At 42.5% G+C, this 14,182-nt stretch overlaps 1 pseudogene; it reads left to right on the top strand.

Annotated features, from left to right (window-relative positions):
* The first annotated feature begins 862 nt into the window (after positions 1 to 862).
* LOC142851339 (replication factor C subunit 3-like) lies at positions 863 to 10,189 on the top strand (annotated as a pseudogene).
* Positions 10,190 to 14,182: the final 3,993 nt, after the last annotated feature.

The following is a 14,182-nucleotide window of genomic DNA, read 5'->3' on the forward strand; positions in this document are numbered from 1 at the left end:
CTTCTATTATTTTCATATAGTTCACTTTTGAGTCGATTTCTTCTAATTCTTCTGGAGTAGGGTGTACAATTCTTCTTATTTCGGGATCCCTGGATTCTGGTGATGTCATGTTGCCTTTCTGGTTGTTGGAGGAATTCTTGCATTGGCGCCTTCCTATCTCTTCCTTGAAATGGAGCCAGGAGAGGCCTGGTGTCTTGGTCCAGTCTTTGCTGTGACTGACTCTCTGGGTGTATCTCTTCAGTGTAGAAGCAGGAAGAGTTCCCGTCCAGATGGAACTCCTCAGCACCAAAACAAGGACGCCTGGTAGTCCAATGATCCGGGGACAAAAGGAAGAACAGAACGGGGCAGGCAGGGCTGTATCCAGAGAACACAGGACACCCTGAGCACAAGCTGAAGGTGCGCGTGCTCCCTTTCCGGGCGTCCTTGAGTCCTGCCCCGTAGGTAGGCACTCAACGCTCTGGGTGGGTAGCCTTAGTGTAGGAGCAGAAAACTGTTCTGAGCAAAGGACCTTGCAGAAAACCCAGACTTGGGGGGGGGGGGTGGTCCTGTGTAAGCCCAACTCTTTGTTTTATTGATTTTTGAATTGTTTTCTTTGTTTTTATTTTGTTGATTTTTGCTCTTAATTTGATTATTTCTTGCCATCTAGTTCTCTTAGGTCAGTTTGCTTCTTTTTCTTCTAAAGTTTTCAAATGTTCTTTTAACTCAGTAGTGTGAGATTTTTCCAGCTTCTTTATGTAGGCATTTATGAACATTCCTTTTAACACTGCTTTCATTGTGTTGCATAAATTTGGGTATGTTGTGCCATCATTTTCAATAAATTTTAGGAAGTCTTTAATTTTTTTATTTCTTCCTTGACCGAATGATGGTTGAGGTGAGCGTTGTTTAATTTCCTTGTGTGTGTGGGCTTTCTGGAATTAGTATTCCTGTGGAATTCTAATTTTAAGCTATGGTGATCCAATAAGATATATGGGGTTATTCTAATTTTTTTTTTATCTGTTGAGGTTTGTTTTGAAACCTAGTATGTGGTCAGTTTTTGAGAAGGTTCCACGAAGTGCTGAGAAGATGTATATTCTTTTATGTTTGGACTGAATGTTCTATAGATGTCTGTTAAGTCCATTTGAATCATAACATATGTTAGTTCCCTTATTTCTTTGTAAATTTTTTGCCTGGCTGACATGTCCAGTGGTCAGAGTGGAGTGTTGAAATCTCCCACTATTAATGTGTGGGGTTTAATGTATGATTTAAGATTTAGAAGTGTTTCTTTTACTTATAATAGTACTCTTGTATTCAGGGCATAGATGTTCAGTACTGAGATTTCCTCTTGATAGATTTTTTTTTTGACCAATATGAAATGTCCTTCTTGGTCTCTTTTGATTGATTTTATTTAGAAGTCTATTTAGTTAGATATTAGGATAGCTATAACAGCTTGTTTCTTCAGTCCTTTTGATTGAAAATGTTTTCCCAACCCTTTAGTTTGAGGTGATGTTTGTCTTAGAGGTTGGGGTGTGTTTCTTGTATGCACAGAAGGATGGATTATGTTTTTATTCAATCTGTTAACCTGTGTCTCTTTATAGGACTTTATAGGACTATATGGACTTTTTAGTTTAGTTGAGTCTGTTTATATTATGGGATATTAACAACCAGTGATTGCTAACACCTGTTATTTTAGTTTTCTTTGGTGGAGAAGTTATTTTGTATCCTTTTCCCTTCTTTGGAATTTGCTGCTGTGAGATCTTCAATTGTCTGTGTTTTTGTTGATGTAGCCAAATTCCTTGGATTGGAGTTTTCCTTCTCCTACTTTGAGTAGTGCTGGAGTTGTGGTATTAATTCTGGTTCTGTCATGGAATATCTTGTTTTGTCCTTTTGTGGTGATTGAAAGAAAGTCTTCCTGGGTATGGTGGTCTGGGGTGGCAACTGTGGTCTCTTAATATCTATCTATCTATCTATCTATCTATCTATCTATCTATCTATCTATCTATTATGTATACAATATTCTGTCTGTGTGTGTCTGCAGACCAGAAGAGGGCATCTTAATATCTGCATAACTCTTGACCAGGTCCTTCTGACTTTCATTGTCTCCATTGAGAAATCAGGTGTAATTCTGATAGATCTGCCTTATATGTTACTTGCCCTTTTTCCTTAGCAGTCTAAAAAATCCTTCTTTATTCTGTATGTTTAGTGTTTGATTATTTTGTGGCAAGGGGACTTTATTTTTTATATCCAGTCAGTTCAGTGTTCTTTAAGCTTCTTGTATCTTCATAGGCATAACTTTCTTTAGGTTGGAAATGTTTTCTTCTATGATTTTGTTAAATATATTTTCTGTGCTTCTGCTTTGGACTTCTCCTTCTTCTGTACCTATCATTCTTAGGTTTGGCCTTTTCATGGTGTCCCTTATTTCCTGGATATTTGGTGTTAAGCTTTTGTTAGATTTAATGCTTTTTTTGAGTGGTGAGTCTGTTTCCTCTATTGTATCTTCAGTCCTTGAGATTCTCTTTTCCATCTCATGTAATCTGATATTTATGCTGATTTGTATTCCTGATCTTTTTCTCATGATTTCTGTTTCTCTAATTCCTCAGCTTGTGTTTTCTTTATTGTGTCTATTTCAGTTTTCAAGTCTTGAATAGTTTTTTTCATATGTTTGATTACTTTTTCTTGGTTTTCTTTACTGGATTTGTTGATGTCTTCCAATTTTTTGTTTGTCTTTTCCTCCATTTCTTTGAGGGAATTTCTCATTTCCTCTTTAATGGCCTCAAACATTCTCCTGAAGTTATTTTTTCGGTCATTTTCTTCTGCTTCATCTATGTTTGTTCAAGTCTGTTATAGGATCACTAGGTTTTACTGGTGATGTGTTGCTCTTTGTGGTGTTGTGTGTTCTTACCTTGTCTACTCATCTTTTACTCTGATTGGTGTAGTTGGGACTGTCTGTGACTCTGGTGATCAATCTTCCAGGTTCCTGTGGATCCAAGGCTCAGGTGGTTGTTCCTTGTGCAGTCAGTGCCACAGGTTTCAGTCACCCCGTTAGTCAGTCTGTGTTTCCTAGGTTGCTCAGTGCTCCCATGGTTTGCTCCACTACTATGGAGTCACTGTCTCAGGCCTGCTCTTGCCTAGGCTCCCGGCTCAGATCTGTTTCTATAAGTGTGCCTTGTTTGGATCTGATCCTGTGGAGGTCTCTGACTTGGGATTGGTTCTGCAGAGGTCCTGACTTAGGCCTACTCTCTCAGTGGTCCCAGACTCATGCCCAAACCTGCTGAGGTCTCTGGTTCCTGCCCACTCCATTGGAGGTCCCAGATTCATATCCGACCCTCAGAGTTCCTGGCTCAGGACCAGTTTCTGGCAGGTCCCAGATTCACACCTGGACCTGCAGGGGTTCTGGTTCAGGTTTACTCCATTGAAGATCTCAGATTTACTCCCAGTCCTGCAGAGGTCACTGATTCCTGCCTATCTCCTCGTAGGTCCCAGACTCATTTCCTGAACCCATAGAGGTCTCTGGCTCTGGCACATTCCCTCAGCATTTGCTCCGATTGCTCTGCTGTAGCTGCTCCTGTGGAGTTCACTGTCTCAGGTCTGCTCTGGCCTAGGTTACTGGCTCCGTCCTGCTCCTGTAGAGTTCGCCATCCCAGGTCCACACTCCAGCCCAGGTTGCTGACTCAGTCCTGTGCTTATGAAGTTAGCTGTCTCAGGTCTCCCTGGCAAGGATTTTCAGTTCTGGTCAGATATGCACCCCTCCCCAACACTGGCTGCCTATGACTTAAGAAATAGAGTGTGTGTGTGTGTGTGTGTGTGTGTGTGTGTGAGTGTGTGAGTGTGTGTGTAGTATGCATAGATCAGTTCATCAGATGAAACAGACATTCACAGTGTCGTCAGAGTTAAAATCCACAAAAGTAATTTGCTGCAGAACATGCATACTTTAAGTTGGTACATGGCCGTCATCTCACACCAGTTGTCTGAGAGGGATTGCAGAGACACATTTTTAAGTGGGAGGAGTAAAACAGGTGTGCATGAGATTTCCTCTTTCTATGTTATTATTTGCCGTGGAACATGAATATATTTTTCCTTTATTTCTGTGTTAACATGGAAGACTGTTCAGGTAGTTAGTGGTGATTGGTTATACATGAGAAAAAGAAGATAGCCAGTAAGAAGATGTTGAGCAGATTCTTGTTTCATTCACAGACTCCATCTAAAAAAAATTTGAAATCTTCACCGTTGCCAGTAACTACTACCTTGAAGTTAATCCCAGGTAAACTGCTACTAAATATTTTTAGAAAAGTAGTAGGAATTACAGTTTTAGCAAAAACCAAACAAATAGTTTACACTCCTTCTCCTCCAGCTTAGAGTTAGTTTTTGAAATATTGCTGTACGTGTGGAAGCTTGGTCCACAGAGCAGATTAAAGTAAAGCTGGTTGCTTGACCCACAGCCTGTGCTGTCACTGAAGTCTGCTCGCTCTGCAGAGCTCACCATTTGCAGTTCCTTGCATGAGTTCTGTTGAGCTATCCTGACTCTTTCAGTGTTGGTGAGCATAAACAAAGCTGTCTAAAAAGTCAATCCTGTCTGGAATAAGTATCAGATACTGAAGTGGGCCACCATCCTTCCTTGGTATATTTTTTGTTTTGCTGAGTTCCAGGGATGCAGCTGCCTCTGTTTCTCCAGCTCTGAGTTTTATGAGCATCTTTTTACATGGTTTCTGGAGCTGAACTCAGGTCTTCATGCTCCAAAGTTAGATTAGCATGTTTGTCCATTACATTTATGGTTACGTGAAAAGTAATTATTTTCTTAGAACTATGAATTCAATGTGATTATTTTCTATTGACCATCTTTATCAAAACATAAAAAAGATAATAGGTTTTTTGTAGTGTTTGAAAGTAGGATGCCAGAAGGGTTTTTCTATGTTTGGGGCTTAGGTGTTTCTGTGTTTTTTCTTCAGAAAGTCGGGACCCATATAATTTACCACTCTACATTCTTGTCCTTGTCTCTCCTGTTCTGCTCACTGTGCTCCTACTGCTGGGCTCTGCATGGAGAATCCTCTTAGCAGGAAGTGCCTTTCTTCCAGAACCACCTACTTGCTCCATTCCCACTGTGTCAGAGTCCCACGTTCTCAGCCACAGATTGGGCCCTGTGGGGCCTGCTCCTGCTTATGGCTTCTGCATTCACACTGGCTGTGATCCTGTGTGTCCTGTGGGCAGTCTGTGGTTTCACATTCTCACAGCTTGGACAAGTGTTGTGGATTCCTCTTTTCACTCCCACTCAGTCATGATGTGTCTTTGTCTTTGTTCTTTTTGTGGAAATGGGAATGGAGTTTGACTTACACATTGAGGTTGTTTGGATTCCCCCCCTGCCTACTCACAGTTCCTGAACCACTTAAGGATGACTGGTCCTCGATTGCAGCCAGATGCAATTTTCCTGTATGTCTTCCCAGATTCTCCTGTTGACTGTACCCATTGGCTATGACTCTTGCATCAGAGATTTCCAAAGTATTAACAAATTCTTTGAGTTTATAGCATAGATCAGCGCATCCTTGTCTTGCAACTTTGTTATGATAAAAGCTGAGATGAAGTGAGAAGTCCTAATTTAACTTCATTTTGACCAGGGTTTCTTAGTCTTGTTTGATTATAACATTTTAAAAAATATGATTCTGCCCTTTGCGGAGGTGAAAGTAGAATATCAGCCATCTATTTAGGACGTCACACCTATTAATGAGGACACAGTAGAGGCAGATGGTGACTTAACGCTTGAGTGCCCTCTAGTTGTAGCTGGTTTGTTTCTTTTTGACCCAGTGGTTTTATTGACAGAGGTGGACAAACTCACAAAGGATGCTCAGCATGCCTTGCACAGAACCATGGAGAAGTACATGTCCACCTGCAGGCTGATCTTGTGTTGCAATTCCACATCTAAGGTGATCCCCCGATCTGCCATAGGTGCCTGGCAATTCGTGTGCCTGCTCCCAGCATTGATGACGTAAGTCATGTTAAGCTTTCCAGAAATATCTTAGCTCAAATTTTGTTTTCTAAAACAAGGGGAAGCATATCAGCCATTTAAGGGCAGCTGCAGACAGATCCAAAGGTCAGCCATTAGTAGGTGTACAGAGTGATGTGTTTACTGGTAAATACAAATATAAAACATGTTCTCTTGCATCTATCTTTTAACAAATTTTGAGTGTTATGAATTCAGTGCATAAGGACTGATGAAGTATTTAATGTCTTCTACCTAAAGCTGATTTAGTTTGTCATAGGGGAATTGGGAGCATAGGAGACATAGAGAACGTGAGAATCCCTGGTTCCTTTGTGGGAGTCAGTGCACCATTTTCCCTTTCATCTTAACAGCTGTCAATAACATGTACTAGTTTCTCCCAGTAGACAGCGCTCACCATAATAGACGGTGAAGACTGTGTACAGTAGCGGCACGTGGCGTCCTGTGAAAGACTCCACAGCGATGCGGACAGACGTTAGACATTGGCTCATGTGCTTTCCTCCTTGTTGATTTGTCTTCCAGATTTGCAGTGTATTATCCACTGCCTGCAAGAAGGAAGATCTGGCTCTTCCTTCGAAGCTGGCTCACAGGCTGGCAAAGAAGTCCTGCTGGTACCTCAGGAAAGCCTTACTGATGTGTGAAGCTTGCAGAGTACAGCAGTGAGTGGGGCCGTCACACAGGGAGCATCTGTAGCATGACGATGTGTGGTTAATGTATTTTCTCTTGTGTCATAGATACCCTTTTACTGAAGACCAAGAAATCCCCGAGACAGACTGGGAGGTGTATCTGAGGGAAACCGCAAATGCTACCGTCAGTCAACAGACTCCACAGAGGTAACAGCATGAGGGAGGCACACGACATTTACAATAATTCCCGAGCTTTAGTGTGGGAGGTCCTTCTGTCTATATGTTGCTTTTATTGGTTAATGAATTAAGAAACTGGCTTGGCCTGATAGGGCAGAGGAGAACTAGGTGGGGAAACTAAATGGAATGCTGGGAGAGAGAAGGGCAGAGGAGAACTAGGTGGGGAGAACTAAATGGAATGCTGGGAGAAAGAAGGGCAGAGGAGAACTAGGTGGGAAAACTAAATGGAATGCTGGGAGAAAGAAGGGCAGAGGAGAACTAGGTGGGGAAACTAAATGGAATGCTGGGAGAAAGAAGGGCAGAGGAGAACTAGGTGGGGAAACAAAATGGAATGCTGGGAGAAAGAAGGGCAGAGGAGAACTAGGTGGGGAGAACTAAATGGAATGCTGGGAGAAAGAAGGGCAGATTGGGGAGAAGCCATGTAGCCTCTGGAGCCAGAGGGAACTTTTCCCGGTGAGTCACAGCCTCGGGGCAATACACAGATTAGTAGAAATGGGTTAAATTAATATGTGAGTGTTAGCTAGTCAGAAGCTAGAGCTAATGGGCCAAGCTGTGATTTGATTAATGCATCTTCCGTGTGATTATTTCGGGGCTAAGTGGCAGGGGACTAACTAGCAGCCTCCTGGCAACAGAGCCTCATTTGAAAGGGGAAACAATTGCATGTAAGACCTGAAATATAGTGAACCTAAGTAGTTAGTGCGTATAGTTTATGCTTTTCTTCAATATGTTAGCATGTAAAATTGAACTTTATTCATCTCTTTTTCCCCCACAGAAAGTAGCTTAGTTTTATTGCACAGCATAAAGTGCCTAATGTGCTCAGGCTGAATTACAACAATTGTCATTGTTGTAATTGCTTTGTAATTGATGCGGAATATGCTAGAAAGACACTGAGCTTCCAGCTTGAGAGCTACCTTAGCCAAATGTTTCTCTCTTGGAGATACTGTTTGTTGTCCTGCCAAGGGCACTTGTGCTTTGGTGCAGAGATCAAAGAGATGGTACGTTGTGGGTCCAGAACTGCAAGACACTGCTCGTGCCCAAGGACAGGATCTGTGGTGAGAAATACGAAGTACTTAGAAAGCATCGTTGTGCCACACTCCGAAGCTCTTTCCTTTCACGTCTGTGGGTTTCTTACTCAGTAGTGGACAGGACTGAAATGTCTCAGCCACTAGTTGTTTCTTTTAACTAAGACAGGCTCCATAGCTCTGAATAAACATGACAGTTTTGAGGTCCCCTGCTGTTGCAGTGTGGCATTTCCTCAGCCTCACTGAAGCGCAGCTTCATCCTTGCCCATCACAGGTGAGAAGCAAGCTGCCTTGAGCCCTAGGGGGAGTAGATCATTTTTAGGGTGCAGAATAGACTTGAGTGCAGCCATGAGAGCCTGAGCGTCCGTGGTTTAGATGAACACAGCCGTGAGAGGAGTGTGTGTTTCTAGGTAGCTATCTGACGAGTTAGGGTTCGGGAGATTCTTCTGTCAGTTACTGCAGGTGGTTAGTGAGACCTTGTGCTGCTGCTGTGCTGAACTCTGTGTGTGACAAAGAGAGGAGTTTGAACCTGTGCTTTTAAGAGAGAACTTCTAAATCCCTGTCTTGATTCACCTGCAGTGGAGCATCTGCAGTAGCTTATTCAGAACCCTGGACAGTTGTTTTTTTCTTGGTAATGCATTGTAGAAAGACAAAGACAGTTGTTTTCTGAGTTTAGGGAATATCGTTATTTATTCTTGTTCTGACATGCAGTATGTGCATTTCCTTCCCACCCTCGTGAAAATACCATGAGGGGAGCCTGAGTTAGGGACTTGGGTTTGCACTCGTATTGGCTTATCCTGGTTGAGGTTATCCGGGAGCTCTGCCTGTCCCTTCTGTGAAGGTCAGCTATGTGTTCCTGCTTTAGTTTATAGACTAGGTTCATAATTCATGCTAACATTTCCTCATCTCTTGTGTGGTTGACTGGAGACAGGCCAGTCTTTTCACAGCCTCTCTGTAGATACTTTAAGCATAAAATTCTAAGCTGCATAAACAGTACTTGATTCATCAGTAGAGTGAGCGTATTTAGTTTCTGGTGTGAACGAGCTCAAGTTCCACATTTCAAGTTCTTGATTTCTCTTTTTTTTCTTTTTAATTTTTATTATTCTGCTTATTTGGGGGTGTGTGCGTGTATGTGTGTCCATGTTCGTGTTTACATGCGTGTACTTGCTCATAAGCGCACACAGCCATAAGTGTGTCTCTGTAGAGATCAGAGGATGGCTTCCAGGAATCATTTTGGCCCTTCACCATGGGTTCTTGGCAATCAGACTCAGGTTATTAGATTTGTAATACAAGCAGATTACCTCTCAAACCATCTCTTAGGCCCCTGAAATCTTGATTTCTCTTCAATACTATTGTGAGTGATACAATGAGGAGCCCTTATTATAAATAGCTACTGTTAAAATGTATGGAAAAAGACTTTCAAAAACTGAACTGGTCCTTGGCCCTGGTGGATTATCCTAGGAAGCTGAGGCAGAAAGAGTGCTACCAGTTCAAAGCTGGCATGAGCTAATGAGGCCCAGGCGAGTTGGGCTACAGAATGAGACTGTTTGAGAAGACACTGAAGTGGGTGTACTGGGGCTGTCTCTCATTGGCACAGCACAAGTCAGGCAGCTTCTCTCTACAGCCGGGTGATAAATCAAGTAAGAAACTCCACCTGTACCAGCTGGGTCATTAAAATTGTTCCTTTTTTATCACAAAGTGTCAATTCCTTTTTTTTTTTAAGGCTCGTTGAAGTCCGCTGGAGGCTCTCTGAGTTTCTCACTCACTGTATTCCTCCTGAGATGATAATGAAGGTAAGTGGCCCTTTTGACATCTTGAACATTCCTAGCTATAACCTGACACCAGTCCTTTGATCACAGCGCTTTTGTAATGCTAAGGTACATCATCATCAGTTTTAGCATTTCAGTAATTCTACAGATGCAGTCTTCCTATGTGCCAGGCACCCTTAGGGGACCACAGAAGACAGGAGGGAAGACCTCAGTTGTGATGCTGTGTTCATGGGAGTGACACGGGAGACAAGTGAAGAATATTTCATAATGCTTTGAGTCTTTAAAGAAAGGAAGGTGAAATAATAATATAAAGAGCCGAGTTATGCACAGCCATGGTCGGCTGCTCAGGGAAAGGTTTTTTCCAGCTGACACTCAGCACTAAGGATGGAAATGTATAAGTGGATGGGAAACCGGTGTTCCAGGAAAGATGTGGTGTACATGGAGAAATGAGGCCAAGGATGTAGGTCCAGTCTAGACTTTGTAGGATCACTCTGCTGGCCGCTTAGCTAAATTTACTAATTTCAGATATTAGAGAATTTGCAGTTTGATACTATTGAAATTGCACAGTAATGTGAACAAACTCACATGATACGAAATTCACAAAAGAACAATGTTGTCTTCTATATACAGTGTTAATGCTTTGAATAGACTTGTTCTTTTTACCTAGTAACAAGTGCTGTGTGTGTGTGTGCGCGTGCATGCTTGTGTGTGTGTGTGTGTTTAGTAGTGTGTAGTCTGTTCACTGTACTGAGTCTCATTCAACAGCATAGGCTAAATGACCCTGTCAGTTTCTTGAAGATGGCCTTTATTAGTACAACTTTAAATTGTTATTAATGTAATGTATACGGCAGTAACTCTCTTGGTTCTTAGGTCCTTGTACCATTGTGCAAATGTATACAGCTGCTCTCAACTTATGAGGGTTTTAAATTCTTCTCTGAGATAATTGTATTCCTGGAAGTATGTCTTAAGTTCAGCCCAAGTTGAGGGCTGCAAGCATCAAGAATGAAGCATTTGCAGACTTAATGGTAAATATGCATATAACCCTTAAGGACCCTTTTGACTGATAGAGGAGTGGGCAGGTCATTCTGTTAGTGAGATCTCTGAAAGCTTTTTAGAAAATAGAGGTGCAGGAAACATAAAGACTTGTTGTTTTTAGGGTGCATCCCTCAATAATTTTAAAGTAAAGTGAATGGATGATGAATGCTGTATTAGTCAATTCTTGATGATTTAGCCAAACTCTCAATGGTGTGTACTATGGGAAAAAAGGAAGCTTTAAGCAATAGAAGACACAAGTTGCATTTACTAAGGAATGCAGAATTAGAACAAGACTCTGGTGGAACCAGAGATAGCAGAAGTTATGTTTTGGGTACATGAGTTTGCCTTAATAGGCAAATGCCCATGCAGAGATAATACGTGAACTTACCTCACAATATTATGGGCCTTATGAGACCGTGGAAAGGAAGAAAGCTTGGCTCCTTCCAGCCAGATTTGTGTGTCCTGGGATGATATCAGAGAAGATAACATGCTTAGTCTGGGGAACACATTCTGGCCCTGCAAGGTGCTAGAGTGAACAATAGATAACCTCGGCATCTCCAACCATATGAGTGTTTGTGAACTCTGTCAATTTTCTTTTGACTTCTTGAGGTGAGACTTGAGGGTTATGAAGCCAAGCTGTACCATGTGCTGCTGTGAATAGGCTTGAGGAGGCTGTCCCCTTGATTTCTGAAGAATGTAAAGGGAAGAAGAAAAACTAGCTGACAGCAAGACTCCCTTTCCTGTAGAGGGATGGTTTAGGGTTATCATCCAGAGATTGAGAATCTCAAGGCTGCATTTTGAGTATCAGGTAGGCAAAGTCTTATCTCTCAGTTCATTTCATGAGCACCTTCCAGATTCCATGGGTGGGTCAAGAGAAAACATTGTGGGTCATAGGTGCAGTCACCTGTCAACTGAATCTCAGGTCATTTGGAAGAGAGTGAAGCCTATTTGTGTGGGAGACTGGTGAGATTAGAGGCAGGCACATGCAGAATGGTTTTGTGCATATTTGGCTGGGGTGGATAAGTATATCTCCTGAGTTGGAGAAGTGTGTTCATGGAAGTGTGATATCTCACAATTAATTATTGAAAAGGCCAAGGTGTGTGGCGTAATAACCAGGCTAGCTTAATATGAAATAGTAAACTTTAATGAGGGAATAGCTTACAACACTAGGGATCCAGTGATGAACAGGAAGTACAAAAAGGGACCAGCGGGGCTCACACCCGCCAGATTTATACCTAACAATTAGCACAAGGCTAACACAACCCTTGGGCTGGGTTTCCCCTACACATGCCTCTTTCTGAGTTGCTGGAATTTGCTGGTAATCCATTATACCTTGTTTTCTAGATCTTGTCACATCTCAGATTGATTTGCAAACCATATTCTCTCTCTCTCTCTCTCTCTCTCTCTCTCTCTCTCTTTCTCTCTCTGTATCTCACTTCTCACTTCTGCTTCTTTACCACAGCACCACTCCGTATGTTCATAAACATTTTTCATACCAGTTTTGCCAGATGTTTGGTTCTCAACTTGTTGGCCTCTACAAGACCCTATTTAGCAAAAAAGTTGCTAATCACATTCACCTGCTTAGGGCTTCCATATCTGAAATGGCACAGATCACCTGACAGACCTCATCAGCCTAAGTTCTAAGGAACATGCTTCTGTTGAGAAAGTCCAGAGATCTGGAGAAAATGAATTTCAGCATAATGATGGGATGGATCCTCTTTACAAGAATTGTCAGAAATAGAAAATTGAGGTTAGGCTATAACCAAACTCTTTGATTTAATAACCCCAAGCCTCTCCAAATGCCTGTCCTTCTCATGATCTCCTAATGGGTATTGTACCCAAAGCCATTAACAAGCACATATATCATAACACCTGGCTCTAGGCCAAGGAATTTGGCTTTTGTTTGCTGATAGAAGCACCATAGCAGTGATGTACATCATATTCTATCCCAAGATTGTGTGCTTCTTCTATCTGTATGCGTGTGCATGTGTTTCCAACTTAGGGTGCCTCTACACAGTCCCGACAGACCTCTGACTTGTCACTGCTCTTGCCTCAGTATATTGATTCAAGGTTTGGACCATCATATTGTTTCTAGGAGTGTTTTTTTCCTAAATATCTGAGGGATCATCTGGCCTCATGTGACTCCAACCAGACACGTCAAGAGTGAATCACATCTTTACTCACAACCTTATAGCCTGAGTGAGCTCTGCTGATTCTCTAGGGGAAATTTTTTATTACTACCTGTATAAGAGCTTCCTTTTCCCTTTTTGACCCCAGAGAGGCTCCTGATATGGCTGCTTGGTTTAAGGTCATTTTGGAGTGAGGAAATGAGTCAGAGGTAATGGCTGTACCATGGACAGCGGCAGACCCCTCCCTGGACATTCTATTGTATCCTGGAGACCCCTGATTCTGTGTGATGTCATCAGTGTTGTGGCAACCCCAACTGCCTGTGGGGCATCTGTTCATTGCCTACGGATTTTGGACGCAGCCATGTTGGCAAGACTGAGCAGGCTCCTTGGGAGACAGAAAGGAGAGCATAACGAGACTAGAGGGAGGCAGAAGGAAGCTGGCCTTCAACCTCAGTGTCGCACATCAAGACATAAATGGTTCTGGGGAAAACGCAGTGAGTCCTGGGGAGGGAGTGGGGAGTTTCTTGATGGTGGAAGGCTTCAGCTTGGTTTTTCATAGTGAGTCACAGGATCTCAGAGCTTTGTGGAGGTAATGAATCTATCCTGCTTCTCTCTGTTACTAAAGAGTAGACCTGGAGTTTAGGGTTTCTGATGCTTAGATTGTCAGAGAGCCAGTAATGGTCAACCCTGCAGCTGCTATGCTAGGGCCCTCTGCTTTGACTCTGAGTGGGAAGGAAGGAGAGAGGGATGAATGAGGTTTCAGTTACAGCACTGAGCTTCACCCACACTGGATTTCCTTTGGTTGTGGGTCACTAATAACAGGGAGAGTAAAATCCTCTGGCCAAAGCTGGAGGATCTCAAATTTTACCTCACATCCACTTGTAGGGTAGGAACCATTGGGTATTGCTGCATGTCAGTGACCCCTAAGGTTTCTGAGTTCCTGAATCTCAATAGCCAGTCATCTTTAACTTGACTTTAACTTTAACTTGAGTGCAGGAATGAGCCATCACTCTCCCTGCAAGCGTCTGTTCTTGGTGAGTGAGGGCTCACCTGTGGATGCCCTTAGGTGTCTCCAGCCTGTCCTGTCACTAGGTGATCTCACCTTTGCTAACATCATGATGGATGGAATGTATTCTGCTGAAGTTTGGGGGAAATTATCATCATTACCCATGTGACTCATCTTTGGTCTGACGGGTCACCTGCAATCCCCTTCACCCCCACACATTGTAACAGCCCTGTGGATATTTCCTGAGGTACTCTATCACTTCATGAAACTGAACTTCATTCCACATCAACATGAGCTAATTTCTTAGTATCCTTCACTTCCCATCTTTTTGATTAGGAGGTGAAGAGCCGTTCCTTGGGAATGTTTAGAAAATGAGTCTTGACCTCCATAAAT

This window comes from Microtus pennsylvanicus, chromosome 5 (assembly GCF_037038515.1).
Source record: "Microtus pennsylvanicus isolate mMicPen1 chromosome 5, mMicPen1.hap1, whole genome shotgun sequence".
In the NCBI taxonomy this organism is placed as follows: Eukaryota; Metazoa; Chordata; class Mammalia; order Rodentia; family Cricetidae; genus Microtus; species Microtus pennsylvanicus.